Here is a 20,861-nt window from a genome sequence, read left to right as displayed (position 1 = left end):
ATATTTATAAAATATGTAGAATTAGAAAGTATTAATAATAATACAAAGAACTGGAAGAGTGAAATGGCAGTACATTTGAAATGAAAGTAGGCTCTGATAAACTAAAGTTGAATATTTTAAAATGAAACAAAGTATGCACATTGTAAATATAGATATATACAGCTAGTAAGCGAACAGAGGAGACAAAATGGAATACTGCAAAATACATATGTAATCAATGAAAAGGGAAGAAAACATACACAGCAAATAGAGAGATGGGCGGCTTAAAACCAATTATATCATTTTGCTATTGCTGCTGTAACAAATTACCATAAAATGGGTAGCTTAAAAAAACAAAAATGTATTCTGTCACAATTCTGAATGGGCACTGGAAGTTCAAATTCAAGGAGTTGGCATATTAAAATGTAAAGTCAAGCCCTAGCTGGTTTGGCTCAGTGGATACAGGGTCGCCCTGAAAACCAAAGGGTCCTGGGTTCAATTACCGTCAAGGGCATGTACCTGGGTTGCAGGCTCCTTCCTGGCCAGGGCCCTGGTCAGGGCATGTGTAGGAGGCAACCAATACATGTGTTTCTCTCACATCAATATTTCTCTCTGTCTTTCCCTCTCTTCCACTCTTTCTGAAAATCAATAGAAAGATGTACTCATGTGAGGATTTAAAAAAAAAGAAAGTAAAGTCAAACAGCTGTCTTTAGGGAATATGTTATAAAATAGATTCAAATACTAGTCAGAAAAAGTGACTATATTAATATATAAAATCTACTTCAGAAAAAAGAATTTTAACTAAATACAAAAGGGGCATTTTAAATTATAAAAGCTTCAATTTATTAAACAGACATAGTAATCCAAAATGTATATATTTGTAACAACAAACTTAAAAATATATGACACAAAAGGTGAGAGATCAGAAAGAAGAAATGGACAAGCCCTCACTCATAATGGGGTATTTTGGTACACTTCTACTAGCAATTAATAAAAAGAGCAACAGACAAACTTCACTAAGGAAACTTAAACAATGTTAAACACTTGACCTCATTTGCATTTTAGGGCATTACCAGCAAACATGCCACAACACACTTTCTATTGAAGTGCTCATGCAGTATTTTCCAACAGACAATAGAAAGCCATAAAACAAATATGAACAAATGTAAATGAATTAAAATCATAGAGTATATTTCCTGACCAACAAAGAATTTAATTAGAAATCCATAAAAATCATATAAAAGTCTACAATGTTGGGAAATAAATAAAATTTTTAATTCCATCTTCTTTTCTGTTCTTGTTAACCTTTACCTGAGGATATTTTTTCCGTTTATTTTTAGAAAGAACAGAAGGGAGAGGGAAGGACAGAGAGAGAGAGAAACATCGATGTGAGGGAGACACAATGATTGATTCCCTCCCGCACACACACTAACTGGGCAAGGAATCAAACCTGCAACCAAGGTCCTGAGGAGGCTAAAAGGGCTAATTCTAATGAAACCCTGATATTTGGAGGCTAGTGATCTGAATCCAAGACAGCAAGCTCAGTGTACATTCCTGATAACCTATAATTAAGTCCCTCTCTCCTTCCCAGACACTGGTCTTGCAGAACCGGTTACAGAGGCCATTGGGCTGTGGACAGTGCACTGCCCAGAGGGAGGGTTATTAACACTGGCGCCAGGCCAGACCATCAGATATGGCCTGGAGACCCCCAACGCCTGGGGGCCTTCTTGCAAGGCCCGTGAAAAGGACCGGAAGCATAATCCATGTTTGCAGGACAAGGACCACAGGGAATATAAGGGAGGGCCCCATGCGTGTTCCTTCACTCAGATTTGGAAGGCTGTTCCCTGAGTCAGCCGGCGTATTAAACAGTGTCCCTCCATTTCTTTGAATGAAGCATCCTTGGTTTTCTTTGGTCTTCTGCAACAGCACAAGCCCTTGGTGGGAATCGAACCCAGAACCCTTCAGTCCATGAGCCAATGCTCTAACCACTGAGCTACCTGCTAATGTTAAACCCATCTGCTGAGGTAGGCAGAGATAACTTAGGCAATATAAGAAATTTAAACTAGTTAAGAAGTTATTTTTGAAATTTCATAAAATAAAAATGCTTTTTAAAAAATGTTAAGAAAGTAATGACAAGCTTCATCACACTGGCCAATACATTGCTATAAATGTATAAAAAGTGAACTGTATCTAGAAAATATAAAGAAGTCTTAAAATTCAATAATAAAAAGCTAAACATTCACCTTTACAAATGTGCAAAAGACTTGTTGGACACTTTATGAAAGAAGATAACATGAATGGTAACTAGGCACATGAATAATGGTAAACATCATACCCCACCAAGAAAATGCAAAATGAAACCATAATGATATGCAACTACATGCCAACTAGAATTTTTTAAATTATCAAGAATTACTGAGCATGTGGAGAAATTTGAACTGTCATATAATGATGGTGGAAATGTAAAATTATGCAACTAGTTAGAAGAACTTGATGGTAATTGCTATAATTTAAATTTTTCCTCCATTGCATGACTTAGCTGTTCAACTTCCAGCATTACCCAAGAGTAATGACATATATGCCCACAGGAATATTTGTTGACATATGTGTATAGTAGGTTTGTTCTTAATAGCTCTGAACTATAACTGACCCAAATGTCCACCAACCAGTGAATGGTTAAAAAAGAAAAAAAAATCCTAGTACATTAGTGGAATGAAATACAATTCAGCAATACAAATAAATGGACTACTAATGTGCTCAACAGCATAGATTGCTCAAAAATGTTATCATGAATAAATGAAAACACAGATTAGTTTGCTGGGTATGATTCCATTTATAAAAAAATAACCTCAACAACAGACAAATGTAATGCTGGATTGATTTGCTAGGATTTTGTGGAGGATTTTAGCATCTATGTTCATCAGAGATATTGGCCTGTAGTTCTTTTTGTAGTGTTTTTATCTGGTTTTGGGATAAGGGCAATGCTGGCTTCATAGAAAGAGCTTGGAATTGTTCCTTCCTCTTCAATTTTTTGGCACAGTCTGAGTAGGATAGGTTTTAGTTCTTCTTTGAATGTTTGGTAGAACTCCCCTGTGAAGCCTTCTGGTCCATCAATAATTGCTTTAGATTGGCAATTGTGGACCATATGGAAAGAGGCACAGAGGTTCTTTTTGGAGTGATAAAAATACTTGGTATCTTGGTTGGATTTGTGGCTGTACAATTTAATACAGTATTGAGAACTCATGTATTTAAATAATTACAATGTGCACATCTTAGTTTATGAGAATTATACCTAAATAAAGTTTTATATGTAACATTTATAAAATATACTTAAGAAGAAGCCACACTAAATAAATACTAAAAAAATGGGATTATATTACTGTACTTTTAAGACATTTAGTCACTTTAGAGGATTTATGATGCACCTAAAATGAATTCTAATCATTCCTATAAAAGCCCTGAAAAGATTGACACTATATTTCCAACCTCTGTTGAGTCATGTTTCCTCTTTTCACTGTATTCTAGGTACACTAGTTGCTTTATTTTTTCAAACTGTCAGGCTCTTTTTCATATCATTGCCACAGTACTGGGCTCCCTGTGCTAGTAAGTTTTTGCTACCTCTAACACCTTAGCCTCCACCTCTAACACCTTAGCCTCTCCTTATTCTTGAGGCTTACAGGCAAGCATGCCTTATTTATTTCTTTAACAATATTTACTGAGTATCTAGTATCCTCAGTTTGGGGATTTGACTATAAACTAGAGATAATCCCTGCTTTTCAGATCTTCATTCTGGGGATGGCAGAGAAAATAAAAAATATATATATATGCAAGTAAACATGCCATAAGTTGGCTGTTGATATGTATTATTATTTAAAAAATAACCAAATTAAGGAAAATTTAATTTTCACATTGGAGGAGGCTTTACATTTTATATAGATGACCAGAGAGACAACAACAGAATAGAGGACCGAAGAATTGAGAGAGAGGACAACATAATTATTTGGGAAAATGTGTTTCAGACTGAAGAAACAACACTTGGATGTATCCCCTGAATTTTCAACTATCTTCCATTGCTCCTTTTTGTTGTGTTTTGTTTTGTAAATGTGCTTACTTATAGTAGGTACTATCAGGATTTTTAATTGTATTATGCACAAATTTGTCTTTTTCTGCAAACACTATGAATCATGGAAAAAATAATTTCTGTTTGTTTACCATTGTTTATAGAGTTACAAAAAGTGAATGCCTATGGTAGACATCAGTTAAATATTTGTTGAGTATATGCTTCTATATATAAGTATGTGAATTTTAGGGTATATTTGTCTGATAACATATAATTCACAAAGATTTGGTTTAAGAGCAAATTAATTAACAGATTATTAATCTGTGTCAATTAACAGGAAATGCAAAACAGAATGAAGAGTCAATTTGCAATAGAAATGGGAAAGTAAGTAATTTTCTTTTAGTATGTTAAGTTCAAGATACCTATGAGGCATTCAGATGACAGTGCACAAATGACATCTTTGAAACATTTTTATCTGTGTCCCCATTAATGCACTTACCTTTTTACCTATCAAAATTTTTTCTGTATGTTCACTGCTCTTTAATCACAATTCGTGAAGCTAGAAAGTTAGAGTTTAAGCTTTGCATTTCCAATAATGTATTTACTAATAATTCATGAAAGTATCATTTAAGCAATAAAGGTAAAATAAATTATTAAAACAAATACACAAATAAATTAAGATCATCACCATAATCAATATAAATTTTATGGACCTGGCTGTGTGGCTGAGTTAGTTGGAGCATCATCCCATACACCAAAAGGTTTCAGATTCCTTTCCCATTCAGGGCACATATCTACACGATTTGGGAAGCAGCCAATGGATGCTTCTCTCTCACATCAATGTTTCTCTCTCTCTTTCTCTCTCTCTCTCTTATCCTCTTTCTAAAAATAAATAAACATATCCTTAGATGAGGATTAAAAAAAAAAAACACTTAAAATTATTAATTGCCCAGCCTCTGTCACTCAGTGGTTGAGCATTGACCTATGAACCAGGAGGTCACAGTTGGATTCCCAGTCGGGGCACATGCTCAGGTTTCAGGCTCCATCCCCAGTAGACGGCATGCAGAAGGCAGCTGACTATGATTCTCTCTCATCATTGCCATTTCTATCTCTTTCTCCCTCTCCTTTCCTCTCTCGAAATAAATAAAAAACATTAAAAAAATAAAAAAGGATAAATCATATGAAAGATGGTGTGCTTGAATTCTATACACAGAAACATTGAAAACATATTTCAATTGGTATTATGACTACCACACTCAAATACAGGAAGCTGAACCGCATTTTAGAATAAGCATAAATTTTGATGATCAAAGAAAAATAATGTCAACAGTTTCTGGGATATTAATAAACATTAATTATTTGTCTAAGTAATTAATAGTGGTAATCTTATTTGACTCTTACAACGGCTTTGTCATATGAACCCTACTTACAATTTGCAGATGAAGAAACTAATGCACAAAACACTTAGAAAACTTGTCCAAATTCTCATTGATGGGAAGTGGTCAAAACAAATTTTAAAACCAAGTTGCAGGTTTCCAGAGCCCACTTTCATCACAGTGTTTTAACCTGTTCCTATTCAGATTCTCAGATTTTCTCACCCACAACTACTTATTTACTAAATGACTGAAGTTTAAACTCTGCAGGCATACATGGGTGTTTGGGGAAATAAAATGAAGTATGTGTTTAATGCACCCACGTAATGCCAGGTTTATCAGAGACACTCCAAATTCTTCGTCCTCTCTCCTCTTTCTTAAACTCCAGGATGAGAGCTCCTGTTATTTCACATTCGGTTTCTGTCTGGATCAAGTTTCATGTGGGCTGTCAGAACTGCTAACTCAGATATCTCTTCATACATGCCACTTAGTAGAGGCAGGAACACTGTCTTCCTGCAGCTCTTGGGCCCTTTAAATACAGAGTGAGAGCCTCTCGCTGGTCTGTGCAGCAGCGCACTGTCAGCATTTCACTGTGGTCTGACTGACACGGGAGCCTGGAGCTCTATGATAATACAAAGAGAGAAGTGTCTGCTCCCTGACAGACACTGATGGCAGGGGCTGCCCCTCCCAGCGGGCTGTGACTTGGGCCACAACCAAACACAGCATGCCACAGGCTGAATCCATTTCGATGAAATCAGATTGTTTTCCTGCATAGGAGAGTTTATTGGACTTATCTAAATTGGGTTATAATTCTCACTGGAGCAGAAAGATTTTGGTAACTAACAATATTGTTCATTATTCCACTAAAACTTCTGGTCAGAACTACATTTTGCTTTTTTTTTTTTTCACTTAGAATCTTACTGTTAATTAAAAGTATTATCTTAAAATCTCAGTCTCCTCCTCATCTCATCATTTCATACTTCCTTAAAGAACATTTAGTTTTACCAATATGTCATTTTATTGGATATACCCCCCTCCCCCCAGAAGCTCTAAGTTGGGTTAGGGATAGATGAAACATACAAAGCAGAAAGAGACAATAATTTTTGATGAGGTAGCTCATTTTACAGATGAGAAAATGGAGAGTATCCCTAGCCCTCTTTGTTAATTCAAGGTAAAAACAAGGACATAAAACTCTTTCCTCGAATTTTGTCATACATTCTTATATAAGTGAAATAAAAGGCAGAATTTCTGATGCTAAAATGTGCATTGTAAATCCTACTTATGTAGTATTATACACATTTGACCCAGTGATCCCACTTCTAGGAATATGTCCTAAAAATCCCCAAACATCAATCAGAAAGAATGTATGCACCCCTATGTTCATAACAGTGTACTTTACAATAGCTAAGATCTGGAAATATTCCTAGTTCCCATTAGTAGATAAATGGATAAAAAAAAAAATAGAGATACATTTGCACCATGGAATACTGTGCAGCAGTAAAAAAGAAGGATGTCTTACTCTTTGAGACAGCATGAAGATCCCTGGAGAGTATTATGCTAAGTGAAATAAGCCAGTCAGGGAAAGGCAAGTCTCACATGATCTTACTCATATGTGGACTTAAATGAACAAAATAGATCCAGAGACCTAGAAGCATGGATCAGACTGTGGACTCTCAGAGTGAAGGCTGTGGAGGGTGGGTGGGTAGGAAGAGATCTACCAAAGAACTTGTATGCATATATGCATAACCCATTGACACAGACAATAGGGTGGTGCTGTCCTAGGGTGGAGGCTAGTGGTAGACTGTAAGGAGTCAATGGCAGAAAAAAGGGGACATATGTAATACTTTTAACAGTAAAGACTCTTTAAAAAGGAAGAAGAAACCAATGAATGCATAAAAAAATAAATCAATGTTTACTGATTCCTTCTATTATATTTTCCCCTAAGGTTTACCTATGTCAGGGTCTTCAAAAATATTTTACAATTTTTATATGTGAGGGTGTGTTTATCCTTTTATTTTATTCTTCTAAATGTTTCTCTGAACAGAATCATTAGATATTTTCTTTCCTTGAATATCTCTCTTCATCTCTGTCTTTATAAGAACCATAAACTAATTTATACCAATAAGATAAAAGAAAAGCAAGTGCATATGTCTTTAAGGTCTTCATATCATATCTTCTAATGAATGTGATGTACCTGCTGTGCCCTAAGAGGCATATTATGTTTTATGAATTGAACGAATATTTCTAACCCCAAACCTCAATCAAACATCTTCATATTTACCCTAAATTTCTGATCCTTGTATCAGTTTTGTTAATATTTATAATATAGTTAGCATTTGGCAGTTAACTAAAGCCTACTGCTGTTTATATTACCATTTATCTTAGAATATTTTGGCATTGTTGTGTTATACATTTTATATTTTAATTGCATAGTACATCATGTTATACATTATTATCATTTTAATTGAATTTTCATGGAAATGCTATGTAGTGTTTTGAATTATTAAAACATGATTTACAAATATCTTCACTCATAAATCATGGCTGCTGATGTTTTTCTTTCTATCTACTCCTCACAACAATAGCCCTTTAATCACAATTATAAAATCCATATAAAAGCAAACCAAACAAACCAAAAAAAGTCCCCACCCACAAAAAAGAAATGTTTTTAAAGAATGAGTGGTAAGAAATGACAGAAGAAATATATATCAATGAATATGAGGAACAATCCTATATAATAAAGAGGTGATATGCAAATTGACCCTCACATCTTCACATAACAAGATGGCCCCCCATTTTGTCACAAGATGGCTGCCCCAAGTCATCACAAGATGGCCACCCCCATGTCATCAAAGATGGCCACCCCACATTGTCACAAGATGGCTGGCAGGAGAGGGCAGTTGGGGGCAACCAGGCCTGCAGGGAAGGGCAGTTGAGGGCAACCAGGCCTGCAGGGGAGGGCAGTTGGGAGTGATCGGGCTGGCAGGGGAGCAGTTAGGTGTCAATCAGGCCAGCATGGGAGCAGTTAAGGGGTCATCAGGCAGCCAGGCAGAAGCAGTTAGGGGCAATCAGGCAGGCAGGCAGGTGAGTTGTTAGAAGCCAGCAATCCCGGATTGTGAGAAGGATGTCCAACTGCCGGTTTAGGCCTGATCCCACAGGGGTCCCAGATTGGAGAGGGTACAGGGTGGGCTGAGGGACACCCCCAGTGCATGAATGGACTATATTTCACAAAGTGTTATTATTAACCTCACTTTTGTCAAAACTTCCTGTCTTGATTGTTAAAATACCAATTTATAGACTCTTATTCAGATCTATTAAATCATGACTACAGCACTGGGTTATGTTTAAATCTCAGCTAAAACCCCGTTGATATTGGCACTCCGAAAATTTAATAACCCATTTGGTAGACCTGGACTCAAACCCCATAAACCTGTTTTACAAACATTTATTTATTTTACTAAAGTTATTCATTCAACAAACACTTTCCTAATGTCATTCATTGAACTCAGGAAGATTTACAGAATCAGGATCTTAATTTTGGAAATTAAAAAATAATTTTGGAAAATGGCTTTCACAGAATGATAAGGCTGTATTAATGGAATGTTATGTGCAATTTTAGATTAAGTTACTTTTCACTAAAAAGATAGATATTCATACTTGGAAGACTTGCATTAACAGAGGATCAATTCATAAATAGTATTAATCTTCTTTATCACTTTGTCCTGATAAGAAAATTAAACTTCTTTCAAATTCTGATAAAACATGACTTTCTTTCCTAGTATGCCATACCATTTTATTTTGTACAAAAATGGAAAATTATTGTATTACAGAAATAAAAAGAGAACTGCTACTGGTGAAGCAAACAAGTTACTAGAAGTTCTAGATCATAGGAACTACAATTTTAAGATCCATATAAAAACAGGGGTTAAGAATAGCTTTATTGTGAGGCAGGGAGCTAGAGGAGATTATTTGAGTAAAGTAAGTAACTGAGATTCATTGCTCCATCATCTATTAATGGGAACCCATCTTTGGCTGGACAACCTATGTAACATCTTAACTTGAAAACTTAGTGGCATAAAAAACTTTAAGCATCTCACAGCTTCTGAGCATCAGGAACTTACAAGAGGTTTAGTTGGATGATCCTGGTCTTATGTTTCTTATGTGGTGTATTAGTTAGGGATTTCCAGAAAAACAAAAACTAAACCAATTGTATATTTGTTTAATTAAAGGAAATAGTTCATGTGGTTATGAAATCCCTGCATATGCTTTTTACAGACCAAGAAAGCTTATAGTATAATTTAGTTTGACTAAAAAGGCTTGAGATTATGGAGGAAAGTGAAGGAACTGATGGAGTAAATCAATGTGAGGAGTGCAAAAACCCAAGAATTGGGAACACCAATATCCAAAGGCGGGATTAAATAATGTCTCAGCTCAGACAGAGAGAAAGCAAATTTTCCTTTCTTTCATCTCCTTGTTCTATTTGGGCTCTCAATGGATTGGATGTACTCACCTGATTAGGAAGGGGCATCTGCTTAACTCAATTCATAAATTTGAATGCTAATATCTTCTGAAATGCCCTCAGAGACACACCTAGAAATAATGTTTTACCAATTACGTGGGTATCACTTAGCCTAGTCAAGTTGGCAAATAACATTAACCATTATATGTGGTAAAAGTCACCTGTACAAAGAACAGTCATCCAAAGTTTTATCTGGGACAAAATAATCCATGCCAATGTGGTTAACATAAATGCCTGGCAAGTTGAGCTAGTTATTGGCAGGAAATCTCAGTTCCTTACATGTGGGTGTCTCCATAGACCTTTTGACATGGTGTCTGGCTTCTGCCAGATCAAGTGATACAAGAGACCATAAAGCAGAAGCCACAATGTATTTTATAACCTACTAGAGGCCCAATGCATGAAGACTCGTGCAAGAATGGAACTTCCTTCCCCTGGCTGCCAGCACTGCCTTTACTCTGGCCCGGAGCCATCTTTCCGCCTTCCCACACTGCCCAGATGCCCAGAGCGGCTGGGGTAGTACAAAATGCCTGTGTTATCGCCATGGAAACCATTCAGGCATCCCGCCCTGCCCCCGGCCACTCGGCTCCTGTGTATGCAAATTAAACTGCCATCTTTATTGGGTTAATTTGCATACTCACTCCTGATTGGCTGGTGGGCATCATGAATGTACAGTCAATTTTCATCTTTCTCTTTTATTAGTGTAGATCATTGGAGGTCATACCCAGGCATTCCTACAATATCCCTTGTGTATTATTCAAGGTGACCACTATTCAATGTAGAAGGAGATTTAACCAGTTTTTAATGTGAATAATTAGGGGTCATTTTGGGGGCTGAACAGCACAGACTCTAACCGTTTTCATTATTCTGGGAAAATATAAAACCTAATCTGGAATTATTTGTGAGGTGTGGAAATTCCATCAAATGGACATTAATTAAGCAGATACTAATCTTAAGCCAGTAACCCTGAAGTGTTTAAGCAGAAGCAACTTAGAAAAAATGTATCAAAATATAACTGATAAAATTTTTAATTAAGAATGATCTAGATTTCAAAGATGAGCTTTATTTGAGTACAAGTCTGTGATCTCTGGTTCCTGACTTTACTTTTCTGCTGATTCTCTTTCTCTCCTCCATCTCCCTTCCTCCCCATTTTATTTTTCCTCTAAATATTCCCTCCATAAGATAATGAATGATTCACAATGTAGTTGTCTATTGTGAAATATAAGCCAAAGAAGGTGAATTCCAAAAGATGGAATAGAGGCATTGTGATTATTTTAGATATATTGTAAATACCCAGTATCAGCCCACTTTGGAAGCTTAGCAGGAACTGTTCAATATGTTTAGGGTTATATCCCTTCAGATCTTTCCTTGGATAATTCCATCACCTTCAAAGTTTTGCTTAAATCTCACTTTTAATTTAATACTGCAAACTTTCCTGCCAGCTGGTGTGGCTCAGTTGTTGAGCATTGACCTATAAACCAGGAGTCATGGTTTGATTCCTGATCAGGGCACATGCCCAGGTTGCAGGCTTGATCCCCAGAGTGGGGTGAGCAGGAGGCAGCCAATCAATGATTCTCTCTCATCATTGATGTTTCTCTCTCTCCCCGTCCCACTACTTTCCTCTCTGAAATCAATAAAAATATGTTTTAAAAATACTGCAAACTTTCCTATACCTTCCTCCATTTTGTACTGCAAATTGTGCATACATTGTTCTATACTTCCCAGCAACATTTATCACCTTCTTATACACAATGCTGTTCACTTCACTTCTTTATTATATTTATCATTTGAGAGGCTAAATATATAAGTGGAAAATGACAAGACCACATATTAAAAAAGAAGTCTAGTGACAGCATATAACAGCCTCTTTAAAAAAAACACAGCCCCCTTATTTATAATAATATACGCAGAAAGCCAAACTCTTGTAATACATGTAGGGATGGAAACCAAGATGGCGGCATAGGTAAACACCTAAACTGCTGCCTCGCACAAAATATCAAAACTACAACTAAAAGACAAAATGGACACCATCCAGAACCACAGGAAAGCAAGCTGAGAGGAAATTCTACAACTAGCAGGAAAGAGGAAAGCACATTGAGACTCAGAGGAGCTGCAAAAGGCTGAGGTATGGAGACGGGCGTATGGAGAGGACAGGCGGCTGAGTGCACAGGTGGCTGATTGCGCAGCTGGCTTTCTAAAGAGAGAGGGAGATGGAAGCTCCCGACTGAGCTGAACTCCAGTTCCTGGCGAGATTTTGGGAAACCAGACTCATTTGGGGAGAAACTGGACTGTCTGGCAGTGGGCAAAACTTGAAGGCAGCTTTCTCTCAGAGGTGCTTGCAGCGATTACCGAGGGACACTGAGACCCATGGGCCTCATAGGGCAGGGCTGACAGGAAGCCAAGGCTGTCTTCTCCGCCCTGAGACTTTGCCTCATCCAAGCTGAACACAGAGGCTTTTGCAATTTTGCAAGTCTTGTCTCATAAGAGTGTCTCCAGCACAGAAGTTCTCCCAGCATAGACACAGCTGATCCTCATAGCCAATTGGCCTGGAGGTCAATTCCTCCCAGTGATACCAACAACAATCAAGACTTAACTACAACAAGGCTGTGCACACAGTCCACAAAGGGGTGCACCAAGAGTGTCCACCTCAGGTAACTTGGGAGGCTGAGCCACTGGGCCATATAGGACAACTACCACACAAAACTACCCTACCAACTCAGGGAAGTAGTGGAAATACAGAGACAAAGAAACAGATCACAAATGAAAGAAATGGAGGAAAGCAAACAAGTGGATATAGAGTTCAAAACCATGGTTATAAGGTTTTTCAAGAATTTCATAGAAAAAGCCGATAAATTTAGCGAGACCCTCGAGGATATGAAAAAGGACCAACTAAAAATTAAGCATACACTGACTGAAATAAAAAAATATTATACAGAGATCTAACAACAGACTAGAGGATCGCAAGAATCAAGTCAAAGGTTTGAAATACAAAAAAGCAAAAAACACTCAACCAGAAAAGCAATAAGAAAAAAGAATCCAAAAATTTGAAGATAGTGTAAGGAGCCTCTGGGACAACTTCAAGCGTACCAACATCTGAATTATGGGGGTGCTAGAAGAAGAGATAGAGCAAGATACTGAAAACCTATTTGAAGAAATAATGACCGAAAACTTCCCCTACCTGATGAAAGAAATAGACTTACAAGTCCAGGAAGTGCATAGAACCCCAAACAAAAGGAATCCAAAGAGGACCACAACAAGGCACATCATAATTAAAATACTAAGAGCAAAAGACAAAGAGAGAATATTAAAAGCAGCAAGATTAAAACAGTTAATTACCTACAAGGGCGCACCCATACAATTGTCAGCTGATTTCTCAACAGAAACTATGCAGGCCAGACGGGAGTGGCAAGAAATATTCAAAGTGATGAATAGCAAGAGCCTACAACCAAGATTACTCTACACAGCAAAGCTTTCATTCAGAATTGAAGAGCAGATAAAGAGCTTCACAGATAAGAAAAAGCTAAAAGAGTTCATCACCACCAAACCAGTATTATATGAAATGTTGAAAGGTATTCTTTAAGAAGAGGAAGAAGAAGAAAAAGGTAAAGATAAAAATTATGAACACCAAATACATATCTATGAACAAGTGAATCTAAAAATCAAGCGAATAAGAAATCTGACGAACAGAATAAACTGATGAATATAATAGAATCAGGGGCATAGAAAGGGAGTGGACTGACAATTCTCGAGGGGAAAGGGGTGTAGGGGGTATGGGAAGAGACAAAAATCATACACCTATGGTTGAGGACAGTGGGGGGAAGGTAAGGGCAAAGGGTGGGGTGGTTACCCGGTGGAGGGGAACTATGGGGGAAAAAAAGAGGAACAATTGTAATAATCTGAACAATAAAGATTTATATATATAAAAAAGACATGTAGGAAGTCAGATTGCTCTTTCTACTAACTGCTATCTCCAGAAAGCCATACAACCTCTCTAAATTGGTCTCAAATGGTCAAGATTTAATTAGTAATTGACAGTTCCCCTTATTTTTGTCCCTGTTTCCAACTTAGCATCAACTAGAGAAAGCCAGATATGCAGCCCTAACCAATTATGCAGGATGTTCCACTTCCAGTTAGCCTGTCTACAGCTTCCATATGCCAACAGCCTCAAATAAGGTCCTACATGAAACCTTTCCATTTTTTCCCAATAAAGCTTCCCCACCCCTCTGCTTGCCTTTCATTTCTCTGTAAAAACACAAGTGACAATGGATAACTTTTTCTTATGAGCAAACTCTAATTAAAGAGCATTTGATGTTCTCATTTTATTGATCTTTATTTATTTCCACTGTACCTTCACCCCAAACCTCCATATTTTCTGAATGTGCTAGTTAATTTTATCTGTCAACTTGGCTGGACCTTATTGCCCAGATATTTCTATATGGGTGATTTTTGATGAGATTAAAATTTAAATTGGGGGACCTTGAGTAAAGCAGATTGTCTTCAATAATGTAGGTGGGCTTCATTAAATCAGTTGAAGGCTTTTATAGAACAGAGATTGATCTTCCCCCAATCAAGAAGGAATTCTGCCAATAGACTACCTTCAGACTTTAACTGTAACATTTACTCTTCTCAGCATCTCTAGCTTGCCAAACTACTCTGCTCATTTTGGACTCACCAGCCTCCACAAGCACATGAGTAATTCCGTAAAATAAATCTCTTGTTTCTACTTATATACATTATATTGGTTCTGTTTGTATGGAGAACCTTGATTAATATACTGAACAAATCACTCTACAACATGCCGTTATAGAATGTAGGCTCAGTGAAGGGAGGCTTTGGGTCAGTTTTGTTTACTGATGTATTTCAAGTGACAAAAATTATGCTTGACATGTTAGACAGACAATATAGAATTGTTAATTAAATGAGTAACACTCTCCTAGACTATATAGTTAGACGTGTTAGATTTGCATCTGTCTGAGATGTTTCATGGTAAGACAGGGCAGGAAAGAGAGAGCAGGCATGCAAGAAAGATATTATACCAGACTAGAGGTCTGGTGCACAAAATTCATGCATGGGGAGGGGGTCCCTCAGCCTGGCCTGCACCCTCTCCAATCTGAGTCCCAGGGGATGTCCGACTGCCTCTCGCAACGTGGGACCGCTGGCTCCTAACCGCTCACCTGCCTGCCTGCCTGATCGCCCCTAACCCCTCTGCCTGCCTACCTGATTGCCCCTAACTGCTCCCCTGCTGGCCTGATTGCCCCTAACAGCCTCTGCCTCACCCCGTACCCGAGTCCCAGGATTCCCTCCTCCGGCCAGTCACAGGCACCCAGGTCCCAGGCTTCCCTCCCTCTGGCCGACCACAGGCACCTAGGACCCAGGCCGGCTTTGCCCAGGCTGGCCACAGCTGCAGGGGACCGTGGGCTGGTGGCTTTGCCCAGGCCACAGCCGCTGGTGCCTGGGACCATGGGGCGGCCAGCTTGTCCCTCTCCCAGGCCACAAGTGCAGATGCAGCCACTGGCACCTGGGACCATGGGGCAAGCGGCTTGTCCCTCTCCTGAGCCTCAGCTGACTGGTCCCCATTCCTGTCTCACAAGCTCATTTGTGCCTGGCTGGTCCCCATTCCTCTCTCCCCAGTGTTGAGTGTCTGAGCTGTTATGGTGTGATGGCATAACAACTGTTTGCATATTAGCTCTTTATTATATAGGATAATTCTGAAACTCTGAAAATCAAGTCTTATGAGTCTAAGAAATAATTGAGTGGAAGCTACTGAATATTGCCTAGGTTTACCACTGCTCTCTGTTAAACTAGAAATAAAATAGAAAGGAAACCAAAATCATACTTCTTATTACTAGAATTTCATGAACACATTTTATTTCATTTATATTTCATATCATCCAGGTGCTAAGTGCAGTTTAAGCGTACTCTTCCTTATCATAAATTATACAGTAAATCATCATTTGTTAATGGGCACTTTATTTCCATGCTGATTTCTTTAAGTGCTCCACTCTGAGGTCTCTCATTCATGGCCATATGCTTTTCTTTCCTTTCACATATTTGAATATAAAGCCATACTGATAGTTCCAAGATTTTTTTCACCATTTTTATGAACACTGGGTTATTCAAAATTGTTTCCTCAGATCAAGAAAGAATGAAAATTCTTCAAAAAACCAACATGTAGCAAACTTTTTTTTTTCTTTTATCACGCCTGCTAAAATTTATTTGAAAAAGATTTTCCTTGAAAAGATTAAATTATGACAACTTCTGAATCAAAAATGTCTTATAAAGTAGAACATGGCTCAAGAAAATGTGTTTCAATTTTTAAAAACTTTGACATATTAAAATATGTGTTATTGTTTGTTTGTTTGTTTGCTTTCTACTTTCCTCTCTAGATTTTATTTGGGTGTAGGTATACTTAGAGTCAGATATGTTGAAAAATAAATAATGTTTCAAAAACATATCAATTAACTACTACTGACTAATAAACTATTTTTTCCTTCATCTTCCTCAGAAACTAATCATCACAATTAGTTCATTTGTGTTGTGACAACCAAACCCCTAGGCAATCTTGGGCTACTGTGTGGGCAAATGTTTATCCATGCTGCTAATTCCACAAACTGTTCTCTGGCCTATTCCCAGCTGTTCAATTTCCCTTGCCTTAAAATTTGTTTTTCACTTCTCAAAGATTCCTAACATTTTTTTCAAACAGGTTTTTCAGAGAAAATGTTTTCTATCTTAAAATTTTGTTAATTCTCAAATAATTTCGTTTGCCCATAATTTCTGGTTGCTACAGGTCATTATGGCTTGACCTGTGGAAAATAGGATTGAGGACTTATTATACCTAATTCTTTCTGTGTTTTTATAAATGTGATTTTACCCTTGTATTTCCTTTTAAATTATTTCTAACATTGAGTGGGAAAATAAAATAATTGTTATGAGTAATTTATAAGAATTATTTCTCTTTGGTCTTAGAGATCTAGGGTATAAGAATGGTTCTTAAGCAACCAGCAGAGAATAGGAAAAAAGTAGCTTTATTAGAAAAGTTCACACTTCCACAAGGGATTTATTAATTTGCCCAAAGGTTTGAGCAAATATATATAATAGTTGCTAATCAGCATGCTTAACTTTATAGCAAAACATTGTAAAATGAAATGAAAATGTGTTTTCAATAAATTATAATGCATATTATTGTAAAAAAACTAATATTAAAGTAATCATTTTTAAATATATAGGTAGATTTTTAATGTTTTACAAATAAAAGACTTTTTATTATTGGGCAAATTACTTAAATGGAGAATAATTTATTTGAAATTTCCAGGATAAAGAAGTCTTTCATTAAAGCATACATTTTAAGAAACTCTTTAAGCTTCAAACAATTCTTCCCCTGAGTTTATGGAAATATTTCAAAAATATAAAATGCACTGTTTTGTCTCATTAACAAAACTATTTGTATACCTTTTTTTTTCTGCCTACCTGAATTCTTATATAATTTTGGGTATTCTTTTGACAAAACATGAAAATCTGTTTCATTAAGAAATAATAAAACATATTTGTTATCAGATAACCTGCCATGTTTAAGAGGGCTTTTCCCTCCTTGGCTCTTGCCACACTCATGAGAAAGAATTCAGAAAAGTTACTGAAAGCAGTGTTTAAGAAAAGCAAGCAAATTTATTAAGGAAGCAAAGTAAGCAAATTTATTAAGAATACACTTAGCATAAAGCACAAGTGGGCAACTCAGCTAGTCTGAGCGCCCTACCTGGTAGGGGTTTAAGGATTTTATAGGTTATCTTCCAGTAGGTTTCAGGTTCCCCTGCTGGATAGACTAGATTTCAAGGTTCACTTTTTTACATTGTTGTGGCTTTTCTCAACATTTATGAGCACATCTGGTGATTTTATTTTGGCAAGTCTCAAGACTTCTGACTTCTTTGTTCTGTGGGTGAGATAACCTCCCCTTTTTTCCCCTTCCCATTCTCCTGCCCTAGCAGTTATTTACCCTGCCTAACATTCCCCCTTCAAGTAATACCATCAAAATGATTTGGGTTTTTTTGTTATTTGTCCCCCAGACTTCATCTGTCCTTGGGTTTAGCTGGCACAAGTGGCATTAATTGGGTCTTTTTTCTCTATTTTCCCAGGTCAGGGTGATTTAAACTATGTATTCTCTGATTGCAGAGGAGAGGTATAAACCATTTGCTCTCAAGTGTCCTTGGTTGGAAAAGATAAGGTCTTGCAATTCACAAGTTGTCTGCAAGCTGCCCAAACTTTCTTGTCTCAGTTTCCTCATTCTACTTGCCCAGAAATTCCGTAGCTTCTTTCTATCCTGCCACATTTTGAACTGCTTGGCTATACTTTGATAGAACTAATTAGGCTTCTAATTCAGTGTTACTCTACTAGCAAATCTCTGTAATATGTAACATCTTCTGATCCCACTAATACCTCGGAAGGTCCAGATTTTCTTGATGCATCAAATCAACATGAAGGTTTTAAAACTCCATGTTCATGTATCCCATAATCAAAATTAATAAGTTCATGTGGATTAGTTAATTTTTAATACTTTTTCTAAACCTTCAAGCAAATTTTCTTCTTTAGCCTGCTTCAGGAATAATTTTTACAGTTGCTATCATTTCCTAGGATTTGGACTGGGAATTAGGATGTTTTTCTGTTATATATAGATTTCTATTTCTCACCACTAGCCTGAAAAGAGACTATCAGTGGGATTTCAGAACAAATGTCTTCCTTCTGAAATGTACATTGGAATTTTATCTTCCCCTAACTTTCCATTTCCCAAAAGTATTATTATATGCAGAGGGAAAAACAAATGTGTCTTTTTTAGCTCTCTTTAATTATATTAGGCAGTATCCTCAGTATCTTCTTATTTTAAAGCTGTGAGATGTTGTGTTACTTAGTGAATATGTGACAATGAGATATATTGTCACATATATCTTGTGATAATTCTCTGTATTGTTCTGTTTCTGTTGGGAGCTTCACTTTGGCTCCTCTTTGCTTGTGCATGCTGCTGCTGCTTCTTTGTTAAATGTTGTCAACACTCATGGTTATTCTCAACAGGACCTCCATCAGGGAGGCTACAGGCATGAGATTATGCCATGTAGTATTAGCCTCAGGTTTGATATGGCACCAGATGTCTACTTGCTCTTTACAAAAGATGGAACATCATGGTCTGATTGTCCCCTTAGCTCTGTGCTTTTCTTTTGAAAGATGCCCTTTTATGTTATAAGAATTATATAGTCTAAACAATTCAGGAAGTCTTTAGATAAGTTTAAAATATAAGTAGGTTAGAACATTGGGGAACTATTCATGTATGTCAAAGTTCTTACTTTTTTTAAGAGTGTTAATTTTGCATTTATTAGACCTGTCTGGTTGCCTCAGTAGTTATAGCATTGGCTCATGGACTGAAGGGTTGATTCCAGTCAAGGGCACATACCTCAGTTGCAGGCTTGATCCCTCGCCCAGTTGGGGCACATGCAGGAGGCAACTGATTGAGGTGTCTCATATCATGTTTCTCTTTCTCTGCCTTTCCACCTCCCTTCCACTTTCTCTAAAAATCAATGGGAAAAAAATATGCTTGGATGAGGATTAACAAAAGTAAACAAACACACAAACAATAACAACAAAAAACCCACAAAGCTAGTTTGTCAGATATCTGAAGTTAAACTAGATTAAATAACTATATATTACAGTGTAAAGTTAACTTATTTAACCACTGTGCCCACTGTATAATTGTGTATACTTTTTTTAATTTAATAAAGATTTATTTTTCAAAATGTACAACCGGTGAGATCTGTTGTTCATGCATCTTCTCCAGCAGCTGGGGTGTCCCACCTTTGCTGTTTCTGGTGTAAATCGCTTGAGCTCTGTGCTTTGAGACTAGTTTAGCAAGTCCTTTACTTAGTAGCTCCTGAAGGGCTGCCCTGGCCATGGAGCCACAAATCTTTAGCCTCTGGGAGACCACAGCTGGGGTTATAAACTTGTACTTTTGGAACTTCCTTACAGAGCTTGTCATAGATCATGGAACTTCCTTACAGAGCTTTGTCATAGATGGCTTTGTCAAACAAGACCAGATTATTAAGCTTGTCCCAAACTTTGCCTTTGGACCACTTCTTCTTTTTGGCCTTGCTCTCTGACTTGTTCACGGGGTCTTTGTCTTTCTTGACTGACTTTCCAGCATCTTTCTTCTTCTTGTCGTCCTTGGGCAGCATCACGGGACTCAGAGAGCAGGGATGCACTGCTGCCTGACATGCTGCTGCCCGGCCAAGATGTCGGCCCAAGAGCAAATGTGTATACTTTTAACCAAATATGCTGTGATACAATTTCTTACTCATATATTTATATTCATAAGATTGTTAATTCTCTGATAAAGTCTATATTGTATATGTTTTGTAATTCAGAATTTTGCCACAGAGTATATTATTAATACTAGAGGCCCGATGCATGAAATTTGTGCATGGGGGAGTGGTCCCTTAGCCCAGCCTGCCCCCTCTCACAGTTTGGGAGCCCTCAGGGGATGTCCTGCTGATGGCTTAGGGGAGCAGGAAGCGGACCTAAGCCTCAGTCTGGCCTCCCTCTGAGGGAGGTGACTGGTGGGCCAATTGGGATGGTGTGGGCAGTGAGTGGCTGGCCCTGCCCCCAATGTGCCACAGCCACTGGTGGCCTCCCTCTGTGGGAGGCAACCCCAGCAGGCCTATCTGGGGATGGTGCCGGGTGGCTCTGCCCTGAATCGCTCTGCCGCTGCTGCTGCCCGTGGCCTCCCTCTGCAGGAGGCAACCAGGTGGGCAATCAGGGGATGGCGCCAGGCCCCATCACCCCGCTGCCTCTGGTTGCCACCGCTCCCCCCTACCCCATCGCCCCTCCCTCTGCCCACTGGCATATGCCTTGGCTGGCCGGGCAACACCTGCTTGCCGGCCCCACCCCCCAATGACCGGTT

The 20,861-nt window shown here is 37.9% G+C and overlaps 1 pseudogene across 1 annotated transcript; it reads right to left on the bottom strand.

Moving 5' to 3' along the window:
* Nucleotides 1-19,725: 19,725 nt before the first annotated feature.
* On the bottom strand, nt 19,726-20,136 carry LOC307096906 (small ribosomal subunit protein eS25-like; annotated as a pseudogene). Its single transcript has one exon. The product of its transcript is annotated as a small ribosomal subunit protein eS25-like (transcript).
* Nucleotides 20,137-20,861: the final 725 nt, after the last annotated feature.

This window comes from Cnephaeus nilssonii (assembly GCF_951640355.1).
Source record: "Cnephaeus nilssonii genome assembly, chromosome: 3".
NCBI lineage: Eukaryota > Metazoa > Chordata > Mammalia > Chiroptera > Vespertilionidae > Cnephaeus > Cnephaeus nilssonii.
This window is presented reverse-complemented; position numbering and strand designations above follow the sequence as displayed.